The following is a 15,396-nucleotide window of genomic DNA, read 5'->3' on the forward strand; positions in this document are numbered from 1 at the left end:
GGAGGCATGCTATGTGCTTCTGTGGTAAGCACTTTACATGATCACATCATTTATTTCTCACAACTTTTTGCTTTTTATTGGGGGGGGGGATCTGGGGATTGAACCCAGGACCTTGTGCATAGAAGGCAAGCACTCTACCAACTGAACTACATCCCCAGCCCATATTTCTCACAACGTTTTAAACTTGTCCTTTGTTACAAGTATGTTGGCCATGACATTTTGTGGTGGACAGGAAAGTGTCTACCCTATTTACTGACCTTACAAAGCTAACTAAACCCTATCTCCAAGGTTTTAAGGCCATGGTTCTCAATCAAGGATGATTTTGGCCCCTAGGATAGGAAACAAGATTGCTGCTAAGTATGCTGCAATGCAGAGGACAATCCCATACAGCAAATAATTATCCAGTCCACAAAAAAGTCCTGAGGCAGAGACATACTGGTGTAAGGATAATGATATCCCTTTCTTTAGGAACCAAATTAAGAAGCCTTTGACCAAATTAATGATAACAAGATGTAAAATTCATAAGTTAGTAAGACTTCCTCAGAATGTTTTGAACAGAAAAACTTAAAAACTTTTAAAAAAGATGTTATTTATCTATATGTTAATTCACAAAACTTAAGATGATTTGTTTCTGGAATCAAATAAGTTGATTATAAAATTCACTTGGAAAACTAAACATCAAAATATTTAGAAATCACCAACAAAGAAGGTCATATATAATGGATATGACCTTCTTTGTTGGTAGGTTATGGTATTATAGCCATACATACAATAAGAGGTATCATAAATCAGCTACCATTAGGTTTTTATTGTCATATAAATAGACACTCAGAAAAACAGAACAGTAAAACTAGAAAGACACAAAATAGCACATAAAATCTCATTGTACAATGATGTCCCCTTTAGAATCACTGAGAGAAAGGATTTTTCTTTTTAACAAGTACTGTAGGACATCTGGGAAGTTAACATCAGAGATTTGTAACAAAGAGCCTAGACAGAGGTAAGGGAACCAGCAGAACTCTTGGAAGTCTCACAGAATTTTAGAAATGAAAGTTAATGTCTGGAGCTGCTATGGCAGCCAAATTTGAGAGAACAAAGACTTCTAAGTGAACCTTGAGAATCTGAGGCAAACACTTCATGAACTTTACAGGGAAGAATATAGGAAGTTCACTGTGCCAAAAAAGCACAGAGTCCAGGACCAGTATTGAAGATTTAATTCAATAAGACTTTAGGATGGCTGTATCAGAGCTGAAACAGAATTAAGTGGATCTGGAAAAATCAGAATCAGAATAGCCAAAGAAATCCTTAGCAGAAAAAGTAAAGCAGGAGGCATCATAATACTAGACCTTAAACTATAATACAGAGCTATAGTAACAAAACCAGCATGGTATTGGCACCAAAATAGACCTGGTACCATCTATATAGACTATGGTCTTTAGTAGACCAATGGCACAGAATAGAAGACACAGAGACAAACCCACATAAATACCGTTATCTCCTACTACACAAAGGTGCTCACAAACATTCACTGGAGAAAAGATAGCCTATTCAACAAATGGTGCTGGTAAAAGAATTTGCAGCCAGAAAACCAGCATTGCAAATAATCTTGAGCAAAACACTACATGAGGAAGAAATGAAAAACAATAACCAAAACCATCAGTGGGAAGTGCCTCAGTAAAGACAGGGTATGGGGAAAAGCTAATCATGGAGAAACAAACTAAATTAAAAAAAAGATAAATAATCAAACATGACTGGAAGTACAAACCATATATCAATAGTAACTCTAAACGTTAATGGCTTAAACTCTCCAATAAAGCCACATAGGCTGGTAACATGGATTATAAAAACAAATCCAACAATATGCCCCCTCCAGGAGACACATCTGATTGGAAAAGACATACACAGGCTGAAGGTGAAAGATTGGGAAAAATATACCACGCACACCGTCCTCATAAGCAAGCAGGGGTGGCCATCCTCATATTGAATAAAATTGACTTCAAGACTAATTTAATCAAAAGGGATAAGGAAGGACATTATATACTGTTAAAAGGAACCATTCACCAACAAGACATAACAATTATCAATATTTATGCACCAAGTAATGGTGCTGCGACTTTCATAAAACAAATTCTCCTCAAGTTCAAGAATCAAATAGACCACAACAATTATGGGTGACTTCAACACACCTCGCTCACCATTAGACAGATCATCCAAACAAAAGTTGAATAAAGAAACAATCAATAACCTAGACTTAACTGACATATATTGAATGTATCAACCATCATCAAGTGGATATACTTTTTTCTCAGCAGCACATGGATCCTTCTCAAAAATAGACCATATATTATAACATAGGGCAACCCTCAGTAAATATAAAGGGGTGGAGATAATACCATGCATTTTATCTGATCATAATAGAATGAAACTGGAAATCAATGATAAAAGAAGGAAAAATCCTACATCACGTGGAAAATGAACAATATGTTACTTAATGATCAATGGGTTACAGAAGATATAAAGGAGGAAATCAAAAAATTCTTAGAGATAAATGAAAATACAGACACAACATGTCGGAATCTATGGGACACAATGAAAGCAGTTTTAAGAGGGAAATTCATCGTCAGGAGGTCATTCCTCAAAAAAAAGAAAAAAACCAACAAATAAATGAGCTCACACTTCATCTCAAAGCCCTAGAAAAGGAAGAGCAAAACAACAGCAAATGTATCAGAAGAAATAATTAAAATCAGAGTGGAAATCAATGAAATTGAAACAAAAGAAACTATTGAAAAAATTAACAAAACTAAAAGTTGGTTCTTTGAAAAAATAAATAAGATCGACAGATCCTAAGCCATGCTAATGAAGAGAAGAAGAAAGAGAACTCAAATTACTAACATACGGGATGAAAAAGGCAACAGATACTACAGAAATACAGAAGACAATTAGAAATTATTTTGAAAACCTATATTCCAATAAAATAGAAGATAGTGAAGACATCGATAAATTTCTTAAATCATATCACTTGCCTAGACTGGGTCAGGAGGATACATACAATTTGAACAGACCAATATCAATGGATGAAATAGAAGAAGCAATCAAAAGACTACCAACCAAGAAAAACCCAGGACCGGATGGGTATACAGTGGAGTTTTACAAAACCTTTAAAGAAGAATTAATACCATTACTTTTCAAGTTATTTCAGGAAATAGAAAAAGAGGGAGCTCTTCCAAATTCATTCTATGAGGCCAACATCACCCTGATTCCAAAACCAGACAAAGACTCCTCAGAGAGAAAACTATAGACCTGTATCTCTAATCAACCTAGATACAAAAATCTTCAATAAATTACTGGCGAATCGGATACAAAAACACATCAAATAATTTGTGCACCATAATCAAGTAGGATTCATCCCTGGGATGCAAGGATGGTTCAATATATGAAAATCAATAAATGTTATTCACCACATCAATAGACTTAAAGATAAGAACCATATGATCATCTCGATAGACACAGAAAAAGCATTTGACAAAGTACAGCATCCCTTTATGTTCAAAACATTAGAAAAACTAGGGAAAACAGGAACATACCTCAACATTGTAAAAGCTATTTATGCTAAGCCTCAGGCTAGCATCATTCTGAATGGAGAAAAATTGAAGGCATTCCCTCTAAAAATGTGGAACAAGACAGGGATGCCCTCTATCACCATGTCTATTCAATATAGTTCTCGAAACACTGGCCAGAGCAATAAAACAGACGAAAGAAATTAAAGGCATAAAAATAGGAAAAGAAAAACTTAAATTATCACTATTTTCGGATGACATGATTCTATACCTAGAAGACTCGAAAGGGTCTACAAAAAAACTACTAGAACTAATAAATGAATTCAGCAAAGTGGCAGGATATAAAATCAACACGCATAAATCAAAGGCATTTCTGTATATCAGCGACAAAACTTCTGTAACAGAAATGAGGAAAACACTCCATTCACAATATCATCAAAAAAAAAAAAATACTTGGGAATCAGCCTAACAAAAGAGGTGAAAGATTTATACAATGAAAACTACAGAACCCTAAAGAGAGAAGTAGAAGATCTTAGAAGATGGAAAGATATACCCTGTTCATGGATAGGCAGAACTAACATCATCAAAATGGTGATATTCACAAAAGTTCTCTATAGAAGAAAAGTTCTCTATAGGTTTAATGCAATGCCAATCAAAATCCCAGCGGCATTTCAGATTTCAAACTATATTACAGAGCAATAGTAACAAAAGCAGCATGGTACTGGTACCAAAACAGGCAGGTGGAACAATGGTACACAATATAGGACACAGAGACTAATCCACAAAGTTACAACTCTCTTATATTTGATAAAGGGGCTAAAAGCATGCAATGGAGGAAGGATAGCATCTTCAACAAATGGTGTTGTGAAAACTGGAAAGCCATATGCAACAAAATGAAACTGAATCCCCTCCTCTCTCCATGCACAAAAGTTAACTCAAAATGGATCAAGGAGCTTGATATCAAATCAGAGACTCTGCGTCTGATAGAAGAAAACGTTGGCTCCGACCTATATATTGTGGTGTCAGGCTGCAAATTCCTTAATAGGACACCCATAGAACAAGAGTTAATAACAAGAATCAACAAATGGGACTTGCTTAAACTGAAAAGTTTTTTTTCTCAGCAAGAGAAACAATAAGAGAGGTAAATAGGGAGCCTACATCATGGGAACAAATTTTTACTCCTCACACTTCAGATAGAGCCCTAATATCCAGAGTATACAAAGAACTCAAAAAATTAGACAATAAGATAACAAATCACCCAATCAACAAATGGGCCAAGGACCTGAACAGACACTTCTCAGAGGAGGACATACAATCAATCAACAAGTACATGAAAAAATGCTCACCATCTCTAGCAGTCAGAGAAATGCAAATCAAAACCACCCTAAGATAACATCTCACTCCAGTAAGATTGGCAGCCATTCTCAAGTCAAACAACAAGTGCTGGCTAGGATGTGGAGAAAAGGGTACACTTGTACACTGCTGGTGGGACTGCAAATTGGTGAGGCCATTTTGGAAAGCAGTATGGAGATTCCTGGGAAAGCTGGGAATGGAACCACCATTTGATCCAGCTATTGCCCTTCTCTGACTATTCCCTGAAGACCTTAAAAGAGTGTACTACAGGGATACTGCCACATCGATGTTCATAGCAGCAGAATTCACAATAGCTAGACTGGGGAACCAACCCAGATGCCCTTAAATAGATGAATGGGTAAAAAATGTGGCATTTATACACCATGGAGTATTACACAGCAATAAAAATGACAAAATCATGGAATTTGCAGGGAAATGGATGGCACTAGAGCAGATTATGCTAAGTGAAGCTAGCCAATCCCTAAAAAACAAATGCCAAATGTCTTCTTTGATATAATGAGAGCAACTATGAACAGAGCAGGAAGGAAGAGCAGGAGGGAAAGATTAACATTAAACAGAGACATGAGGTGAGAGGGAAAGGGAGAGAAAAGGGAAATTGCATGGAAATGGAAGGAGACCCTCATTGTTATACAAAATTACAAATAAGAGGTTGTGAAGGGAATGGGAAAATAAACAAGGAGATAAATAAATTATAGTAGATGGGGTAGAGAGAGAAGATGGGAGGTGAGGGGAGGGGGGATAGTTGAGGATAGGAAAGGTAGTAGAATACAACAGTCACTAATATGGCATTATGTAAAAATGTGGATGTGTAACTGATGTGATTCTTCAATCTGTATTTGGGGTAAAAAAAGGGAGTTCATAACCCAGTTGAATCAAATGTATGAAATATGATATGTCAAGAGCTTTGTAATGTTTTGAACAACTAATAATAAAGAAAAAAATTTAAAAATGATAAAAAAACTTGTCAGCAAAGTAAACAATGAAAAATGTGAGGAGAGCCTACAGATTGGTAGAAAATCTTTATCACATGTACCTTTGGTAAAGCATTAATATCTAGAATATATAAAAAACTAAAAATATTTAACACACATAAAAAAACCAGATAAGCCAATCAACAAATGGGTTATGAAACTGAACATATACTTCACAGAAGAAATACAATTGATGAACAAATATATGAAAAAGTGTTCCACATCTGTAGCAATTAGAGAAATGCAGATCAAAAGTATAGAGAGCCTACATCCTGGGAACAAATTTTTACCCCTCACACTTCAGAAAGAGCGCTAATCTCCAGAGTATAAAAAGAACTCAAAAAGTTAAACAACCGAAAAACAAATAACTCAACAACATACGGGCCAAAGATCTAAACAGACACTTCACCACAGAGGAAGATATGCAATCAATCATCAAGTACATGAAAAAATGCTCACCAACTCTAGCAATCAGAGAAATGCAAATTAAAACCACTCTATGATACCATCTCACTCCAGTAAGAATGGCAGCCATTATGAATTCAAACAATAACCAGTGCTGGTGAGGATTATCCCCCTTCTCGGACTATACCCAAAAGACCTAAAACGAGCATACTACAGGGACACAGCTTCATCAATATTCATAGCAGAATAATTCACAATAGCTAGACTGTGGAACCAACCCAGATGCCCTTCATCAGATGAATGGATAAAAAAAAAAAGTGGCATTTATACACAATGGAATATTACTCAGCACTAAAAAATAACAAAATCATGGCATTTGCAGGGAAATGCATGGCATTAGAGCAGATTATGCTAAGTGAAGTTAGCCAATCCCTAAAAAACAAATGCCAAATGTCTTCTCTGACATAAGGGAGGTGACTCAAACCGAGTAGGAAGGAAGAGCATGAGAAGATGATTACCACGAAACAAGGAAAAGAGGTGGGAGGGAAAGGGAGGGGGAAGGAGAATTGCATGGAAGACAGAAGGAGACCCTCATGGGTTCACAAAATACATATACAATGGTGTGAGGGGGAAGGGAAGAAAAAAAGAGAGAGAGAGATATAAGTGTCACAGTAGAATGGGTAGAGAATAGTGATGGGAGAGCAGGGGAGGGGAGGAGAGGGGGGTATAGGGAGGTCAGCAGAATACAACTGACACTAGGATTGCTGTATGTATACACATGGATGTATAACCAATGTGATCCTGCAATCTGTACATGTGGAAAAATGAGAATTCATACCCTATTTCAATCAAATGTATGATATGTCAAGATCATTGTATTGTCTTGAGCAACTAATAAAAAAAAATATTTCATCTCACTCCAGTCAGAATGGCAATCATCAAGAAATACAGGCAAAAATAAATGTTGGTGAGACTGGAGAAAAAGGTACACTCTTACATTGCTGGTGGGACTACAAATTGGTACAGCCACTATGGAAAGCAATATGGAGATTCTTCAGAAAACTTGGAATGGAATCACCATTTGACCCAGCTATCCCACTCCTGGGTCTATACCCAAAGGACTTAAAATTAGCATACTACAGTGAGGCAGCCATGCCAACGTTTATAGCAGCTTAATTCACAATAGATAACTATGAAACCAACCTAGTTGTCATTCAATAGATGAATAGATAAAGAAAATGTGGTGTGTGTATATATTTCAATGGAATATTACTCAGCTTTAAAGAAGAATGAAATTATTGCATTTGCCAGTAAATGGATGGAGTTGAAGACTATCATGCTAAGCAGAATAAATCAATCCCCCAAAGCAAAGTTTGTATGTTTTCTCTAATATGAAGAATAGAGAAATTCACAATAAAGGGCAGGGGATACTAGAAAAGAATAGAGTTACCTTAGATTATGTAGAGGGAAGTGAAGGGAGGGAAGGTAAGGATAGGAAGGAATGTAGAATAAAATAGACATTATTACTTTATGTATATATATGACTATATGCCGAATGTGATTCTACACCACTTACACTCAGAAAAATTAGAAATTATATCCCATCTATGTTTGATATATCACAGTATATAAATGTATTCTACTGTTTTGTATAACTAAACCAAAAAATCAAAAATTACAAATCAAATTAAATGGAAGCATTATCTTAATTTAGTAAAACAAATGCAAATTCATAAATACTATAAATGCCTAGTATTGAAAGATTTTAGTTAGGCATGAGAGTTGAATCAATTTTTATATAAATATACAAGTGTAGAATGTATTTTCTTCTAATTAGGACCCCAGTACCTCTCTGTCCATATTGTTTATTACTCTCAACTCTTGAAAGGCATCAGTTTTTGCATGATCTCATTTCTGGCTGAGAAATACTAAAGTATACATTCATGTCTAGTGCTTCAGCCTTAGGAATTCTCTCACTACTGGGAAACTTCATCTATGTCTACCTCTTTTCACTGTGTGTCTATAGAGTATGACGTAGAGGTAAATGGCCGTATTTCACATTTTTTAATTGACATTACATTGTAAGAGACACAACTTTACTCATGAGGCTTTGCTAAAACTAAAGTCTTCAGGAGAAGTTGTTTTGTATAGGAAAAAATAAATCAACTCACTGAAAAACTTCACAGAATCAAATGAATAGGGCATGGAGCTGGAAATATAGCTCAGTGGCAGAGTGCTTGCACATGTGAGGCACAGGGTTCATTCCTTAGCACCACATAAAAGTTAAAAAAAATAAATAAAATCAAAAGCATTCTATCCATCTACAACTACATTTTTTTTAAATGAATAGGGTAGGATACTTGGTCAATTTCTAAAAAGAACATCAAATTTAATTCTAGTTACATGGGAATATCATGGGTTTCCATGACAGATATGATTTATTCATGCTTAGAGAAATGCAAATCAAAACTACACTAAGATTTCATCTCAATCCAGTCAAAATGGCAACCATCAAGAATATAGGCAAAAATAAATGTTGATGAGGCTGTGGAGAAAAAGGTACACTCTTATTACATTGCTGGTGGGACTGCAAATTGATATAGCCACTATGGAAACACTTTTACAAAGCAACTTACATCCATCATTGGAAAAAAGTACTGTTTTCAGGCTACCTGGTAGCCATGAAATTTTATTCTGAGCTTAATACTGAATGTTTGTATTGCTTGAAGTTGAAAAATAAGCATAACCAAGTGGAAAGGCAGCTACTTAAAGGAAGATGCAAGGACACTTTCTATGATGCTGGCTACACTCTATGATTCTAGGGGCTTTAAAAACTGACATTTTACATATTCTCTTTCATAAATAAAATCTCTTATGTTATATGTCACTTCTTAGCATCACAACCTAGGCCTTTGCATTTCTAGAACCCTGAGGGAAAAAACCATCAAAGCACAAAAAGTATTGTTTCTATGTAACTTGTTTGTATTTTTCACTTTAAAAACTAGGAAGAAAGTAATGTCTTTGAAAATATTTCTTTTGCCTAAATGAAAAGAAAATAAAACCTTAACTGGCTTTTAGCAGTAAAACAAAATGAGATTGTACAAATTGATATATTTTAAAAAATAATATTAAATAGCCCCTGGCAAAGAAAGCCATGATCAGAGGCAATTATTAAGAAAATCAGTAATTTAAAAGGGAAAAGTGTCACTAAAAGTGAGGATACTAAAACATTCTCAATGGGAATTAGTTGATTGGGCAAAGTCCAAATGTTTTGCTGGGTAAATAAATAAATAAATAAATAGAACATTATACAAGGAGATAAAGAAGAAACAGTGGATATAAGCAAAATCCTCATGTTTATTCATATCAAAATCCTACTGAATGAGAATTTGTACATAAGACTAAAAGCTCAAAACTGTCATTTTGTTTATTCATTCAGGTTTTCTAAGGTCATAAAAGGTGAGGTATTGTACTTGGCTCTGCAAACATAACTATATTAAGACATAACCTCAAATTGCTTGATTATATTAAGATAATAGCAGTAAGGCTATTACAACTTAAATTTAGTGTCTATATTGTATTTGAGTGTAAAGGGAAAATTTTATTACCAAGACATAAAATAAACCTTCATTAAATTCTTATTATTCTAAACATGTTCATAAAGGGTTTGTATTATAAAATAATTCCATGACAAGCTCTTCATACCTCAAAAGTTTAAACTGTTGGACTGAAAAATGTATCTTACATATTAAGATATAGGTTCAGTACAAAAGAATCAAAAAAAAATTTGTGAAACAAGTGTTTACAACAAGAAATTATATAAAATATCTACAGTATTTATGGCATCAATTTGTCTTTGGGTTGGACATAGGAACCAAAATTAAATTGAAAAGTATAAAAGTAAAAGAGAGCAAATTATCAGAGATATTTAGGTACACATTTTGATCATGTGTTGGAAATTTACAATACGACATTTACAATTTTTTTAGGCATCAATTTGAAAAAAAGTAGAAGTGGAAAATTAAAAAATTGTGTACCTATATAGAGCATAATTCTTTAAAAAAGAGTAAGAGGAGGAAAATATATAAAATCAGTGTGAGACTGGTTTGAGTGCTACAAGAAAACAAGAATTAAATGTAATGTCAATATTTATACATGTGTGTATGGAGGGGTATGAGTGGGCTAATTATTTCACATGAGAACATCTTGAAAATCTGACTTCCTAATAAAATTACATTTTATCTGAAATAAAGAAAATAAGGGAAATCCATGGAATTTTACAATACAAAGAGTGACATTACTGCATGTGAAAGTTTGTGCATGGTAAAAGATAGGTGTTTAATTTCATTGCACCATTTGTTGAAGAGGCTATCTTTTACCCAATATATTTTTGGCACCTTTGTCTAATATAAGATAATTGTATTTATGTGAGTTTGTTTACATGTCCTCTATTCTGTACCATTGGTCTACAAGTCTATTTTGGTGCCAATAATATTCCGTTTTTGTTACTATAGCTCTGCAGTAAAGTTCTACTATAGTGATGCCACCTGCTTTACTCTTCTTGCTAAGGATTGCTTTAGCTATTCTGGGTCTCATTTTTCCAGATTAACTTCATGACTACTTTTTGCATTTCTATGAGGAACATCATTGGGATTTTAACTGGAATTTCAATAAATCTGTACAGTGCTTTTGGTAGTATGGTCATTTTGACAATATTAATTCTGCCTATCAAAGAACAAGGGAGATATTTCCATCTTCTAAGGTCTTCTTTAATTTCTTTCTTTAGTGTTCTGTAGTTTTCACTGTATAGGTCTTTCACTTCTTTTGTTAAGTTTATTCACAAGTATGTTATTATATTTTTTGGAGACAATTGTAAATGGGGTAGTTTTCCTTGTCTTTCTTTCAGAGTTTTTGTTACTGATATACAGAAATGCCTTTGATTTATGAGTGTTGATTTTATATCCTGCTACCTTGCCAAATTCATTCACTATTTCTAGAAGTGTTTTGGTGGAATTTTTTGAGTCTTCTATGTACAGAATCTTATTGTTGGCAAATAGTGCTAATTTGAGTCCTTTTTTTTTTTTTACCTCTCCATATTCCTTTAATTTCTCTCCTCTATTTGCTCTGGCTAGTATTTCAAAAACTTTGTTATATAGAAGTGATGAAAGAGGATATCCCTGTCTTGTTCCAGTTTTTAGAGAGAAGGCTTTTCAAGTTTTTCCCATTTAGAATGACATTGGCCTGGGACTTAGAATAGATAGTTTTTACAGTGTTAAGTATCTGTTATCCCTAGTTTTTTTTAATGTTTTGTAAATGAAGAGGTGCTGTATTTTGAATGAATGCTTTTTCTGCATCCATTGAGATGATCACATGTATCTTTAAGTCTATTGATGTGATGTATTACATTTATTGATATCTGTATGTTGAATCAAACTTGCATCCCTGGGATGAATCTCACTTGATCATGGTACACTATCTTTTTGATGTGTTTTGTATTCAATTTGACAGAATTTTATTGAGAATTTTTTCATCTGGCTAGTATCTATGTTTCATCTATGTTCATTAGAGATATTGGTCTGAAGTTTTCTTTCTTTGATATGTCTTTGCCTGATTGTGGAATCAGGGTGATATTGGCCTCTGAGTTTGGAAGCATTCCCTCTTTTTCCATTTCATGAAATAATTTGAGGAGTATTGGCATTAGTTTTTATTTAAATGTCAGCTGTTTATCCATCCAGTTCTGGGCTTGATAGGCTTCTGATGGTATCTTTTATTTCATTGCTTGAAAATGTTCCATTTAGATTGTGTATATCATACTAGTTCAGTTGGGCAAATCATGCGGTTCTAGAAATTTGTCCATGCCTTCAGTATTTTCTATTTGAGTTCAAATTTTCAAAGTAATTTCTAATTATCTTCTGTATTTCTCTAGTGTCTGTCATATTTTCTTTTTCATCATGGATGTTAGTTGAGTTTTTCTCTCTTCTTCATTACCAGGGCTAAGGGTCCACCAATTTTATTTTTTTTTTCCAAAGAACCAACTTTTTGTTTTGTCAATTTTTTCAATTGTTTCTTTCATTTCAGTTTCATTGATTTCAGCTTTAATTTTAATTATTTCCTGTCTTTTACTGCTTTTGGTGTTTCTTTTTCTAGAACTTTGAGATACAATGTTAATTCATTTATTTTTTGACTTTTTCTTCTTTTAAAGAATGAAGTCCATGCAATGAATTTTCCTCTTATAGCTGTCATAGTGTCCTAGAGATTTTGATATGTTGTATCAGTGTTCTTATTCACCTCTAACAATTTTTTAATCTCTTCTTTGATGCCTTCTGCAACCCACTGTTCATTCAATAGCATATTATTTAGTCTCTTGTTGTTGGAATAGACTTTTTTAATTTTATCATTGATTTCTAATTTTACTCCATTATGATTTGATAGCAAACAAAAAAGTAGAGACACTACGCTGAATTCTAAAAGTTGCTTTTTGGCATAATATATGGTCTATTTTAGAGAAAGATCCATGTGCTCCTGAGAGGAAAGTGTACTTTCTCATTGATTGATAAAATAGTCTACACATGTCAGTGAAGTCCAAGTTATTGATCATTTTATTGAGTTCTATAGTTTCTTTGTTCATCTGTTATTTGAAAGATCTAATACTCAAAGAGGTGTATTAAAGTCACCCAGAATTATTGTGTTATGTTCTGCTTGACTCTTGAACTTGACAAGAGTTTGTTTGCTGAATGTAGATGCTCCATTGTTTGGGACACACATATTTATAATTGTTATGTCTTATTGATATATGGTTCCCTTGATCAGTATGAAATGTCTTTCTTTATTCCTTCAATTAACTTTAGCTTGAAGTCCATTTTATTTGATATGATAATGGAAACCCCTGCCTGCTTCTGCAGCTCATTCGAGTGATATTTTTCCCCCAGTCTTTCACATTGAGTCTATGGTTGTCTTTTCATGAGATGAGTCTTTTGCATCATTTTGTTGGATTTTTTTTTTCAAATACAATCTGCCAGATTATGTCTTTTGATTGGTGATTTTAGGCCATTACCATTCAGTGTTATTATTGAAATATGATTTGTATTACCAGCCATTCTTATTTATTTATGGTATTTAACTGACTCGGTTTCTACTTTGATTAGTCTTTCCTTTAGTGTAATACCTGCCTCTACTGATTTTCTTTTTCATTTCCTCTGCATGGAATATTAGTGCAGGCTTTCTGCCTGTAAATTCTTTTAATTTTTGTTTATCCTGGAAAATCTTTATTTCATCATCAAATCTAAAGCTTAATTTTTATGGATATAAGATTCTTTGTTAACATCCATTTTCTTTCAGAGCTTGGTATATGTTGTTCCAGGATCTTCTAGCTTTCAGAGTCTGGTTTGAAAAATCTGTAGACATTCGAATTGTTTTCCCCCTACATTTAATCTGACTCCTTTCTCCCATGGCTTTTAATATTCTCTCCTTATTCTGTATGGTAGGCATTTTCATTATAATGTGCCTTGGTGTGGATCTGTTGTGATTTTGTATATTTGGCTTCCTGTAAGCCTCTTGTATTTGATTTTCCAATTCATTCTTCATATTTGGAAAATTTTCTGATATCATTCCATTGAATAGATTGCCCATTCCTGTGGTTTGGAACTCCATGCCTTCCTCTATCCCAGTAATTCTTAAATTTGGTCTTTTTATGTTATCCCATATTTTTTGAATGTTCGTCTCATGGTTTCTTACCATCTTCACTGTGTGATCTACATTCTTTTGAGATTATATATTTTGTCTTCATTGTCAAAATCTTATCTTCCAAGTGGTCTACTCTATTGGTGATGCTTTCTATTGAGCTTTTAATTTGGTTTATGGTTTCAAGGAGTTCTGTTTTGTTGTTGTTGTTGTCTGTTTATTTCAATAAGGAGATGGAGGTTCCAGAATAATCTTCTGCTTCCTGTATTTGCTTATGTATCTCTTTACCAAAATAATCTTTTGCTGCTTGTATTTTCTCTCTTATATCATTCTCAAATTCACAGAACATTTTAATTATGTATATCCTGAACTCCTTCTCAGTAATTTCTTCTTTGTGCTAGCCATTGATTCTAATAATGTGGTAACTTGATTTTGGGGGGCACCTTTGTTCCTTTTTTTCATGCTTTTTGTGTGTATTCTTCTACCAGTGAGGATCTACAGCATTACATTTTTTTAAAATACAATTTAGGCTTTTAGTGTCCCTGAAGGGTCCCAATACCTCTCCTGCCCAGTCAGTGTTCATAGCTGGGTGTTGCCACAACTAAAGATGGTGATAATGGTGTCCCAAGATGGAGGCATCTGCTGTCAGTGATGGAATTTGAATTTGGGTGAGTGAGGGGGCTGGCCCAGGCTGTAGTATTGGGGCTGGCCCAGGCTGTAGTATTGGGCAATGTATTCAAAGATGCAGCTTGCACCTAGTGTGGGCTCCACAGGCATTGGTGGGATAGTCCTGGGCCTGCCTGTGCTCCGAGTATGTCCAAAACTTGGGTTTCTGATTAAATCTTGGGTAGTACATAAGCAGGATAGATCAGAATAGCCCAACAAAAGCTTAGAAAATAAAACTGACACTTTAATCACAATCACCCAAATAAGGGGTCAAGACATATGTTCTGAACCTAAACAGGATGATTTCCCTGATGAAACAGGAGAAATAACAAAGAAACAGTCTTGTAATACTCAAAATGTCCAAAATACAACCCCAAGTTAATGGTTATGCTAATCATTAGAAAAAATAGAATTGGAAGTTAAATGCAATCTAAGATGACAGATGTTCTAAATATCTGGTGAAGATTTTAAAGCAACTCCTATAAACATTTTTCAAATAAGCAATTTCAAACATGAAACAAATGGCAAAGTAGAATGTTGTACAAAAAAAGGGAACCCATAGCTACATGAAAAACAAAATGGGAATTTAAAAATAAAAATACACAATAACTAAAGTATAAAACTCCCTTCATGGACTCGTTAGCAGAATGGAGATGACAGTCAAAAATTCCAGTGAACTAGGTAGAAAAACAGAATGTAGAAAATATGAACAAGAGAGGAAGTAAAGATAAAAAGCCTGACAG

The sequence above is a fragment of the Ictidomys tridecemlineatus genome, chromosome 2 (genome assembly GCF_052094955.1).
Source record: "Ictidomys tridecemlineatus isolate mIctTri1 chromosome 2, mIctTri1.hap1, whole genome shotgun sequence".
In the NCBI taxonomy this organism is placed as follows: domain Eukaryota; kingdom Metazoa; phylum Chordata; class Mammalia; order Rodentia; family Sciuridae; genus Ictidomys; species Ictidomys tridecemlineatus.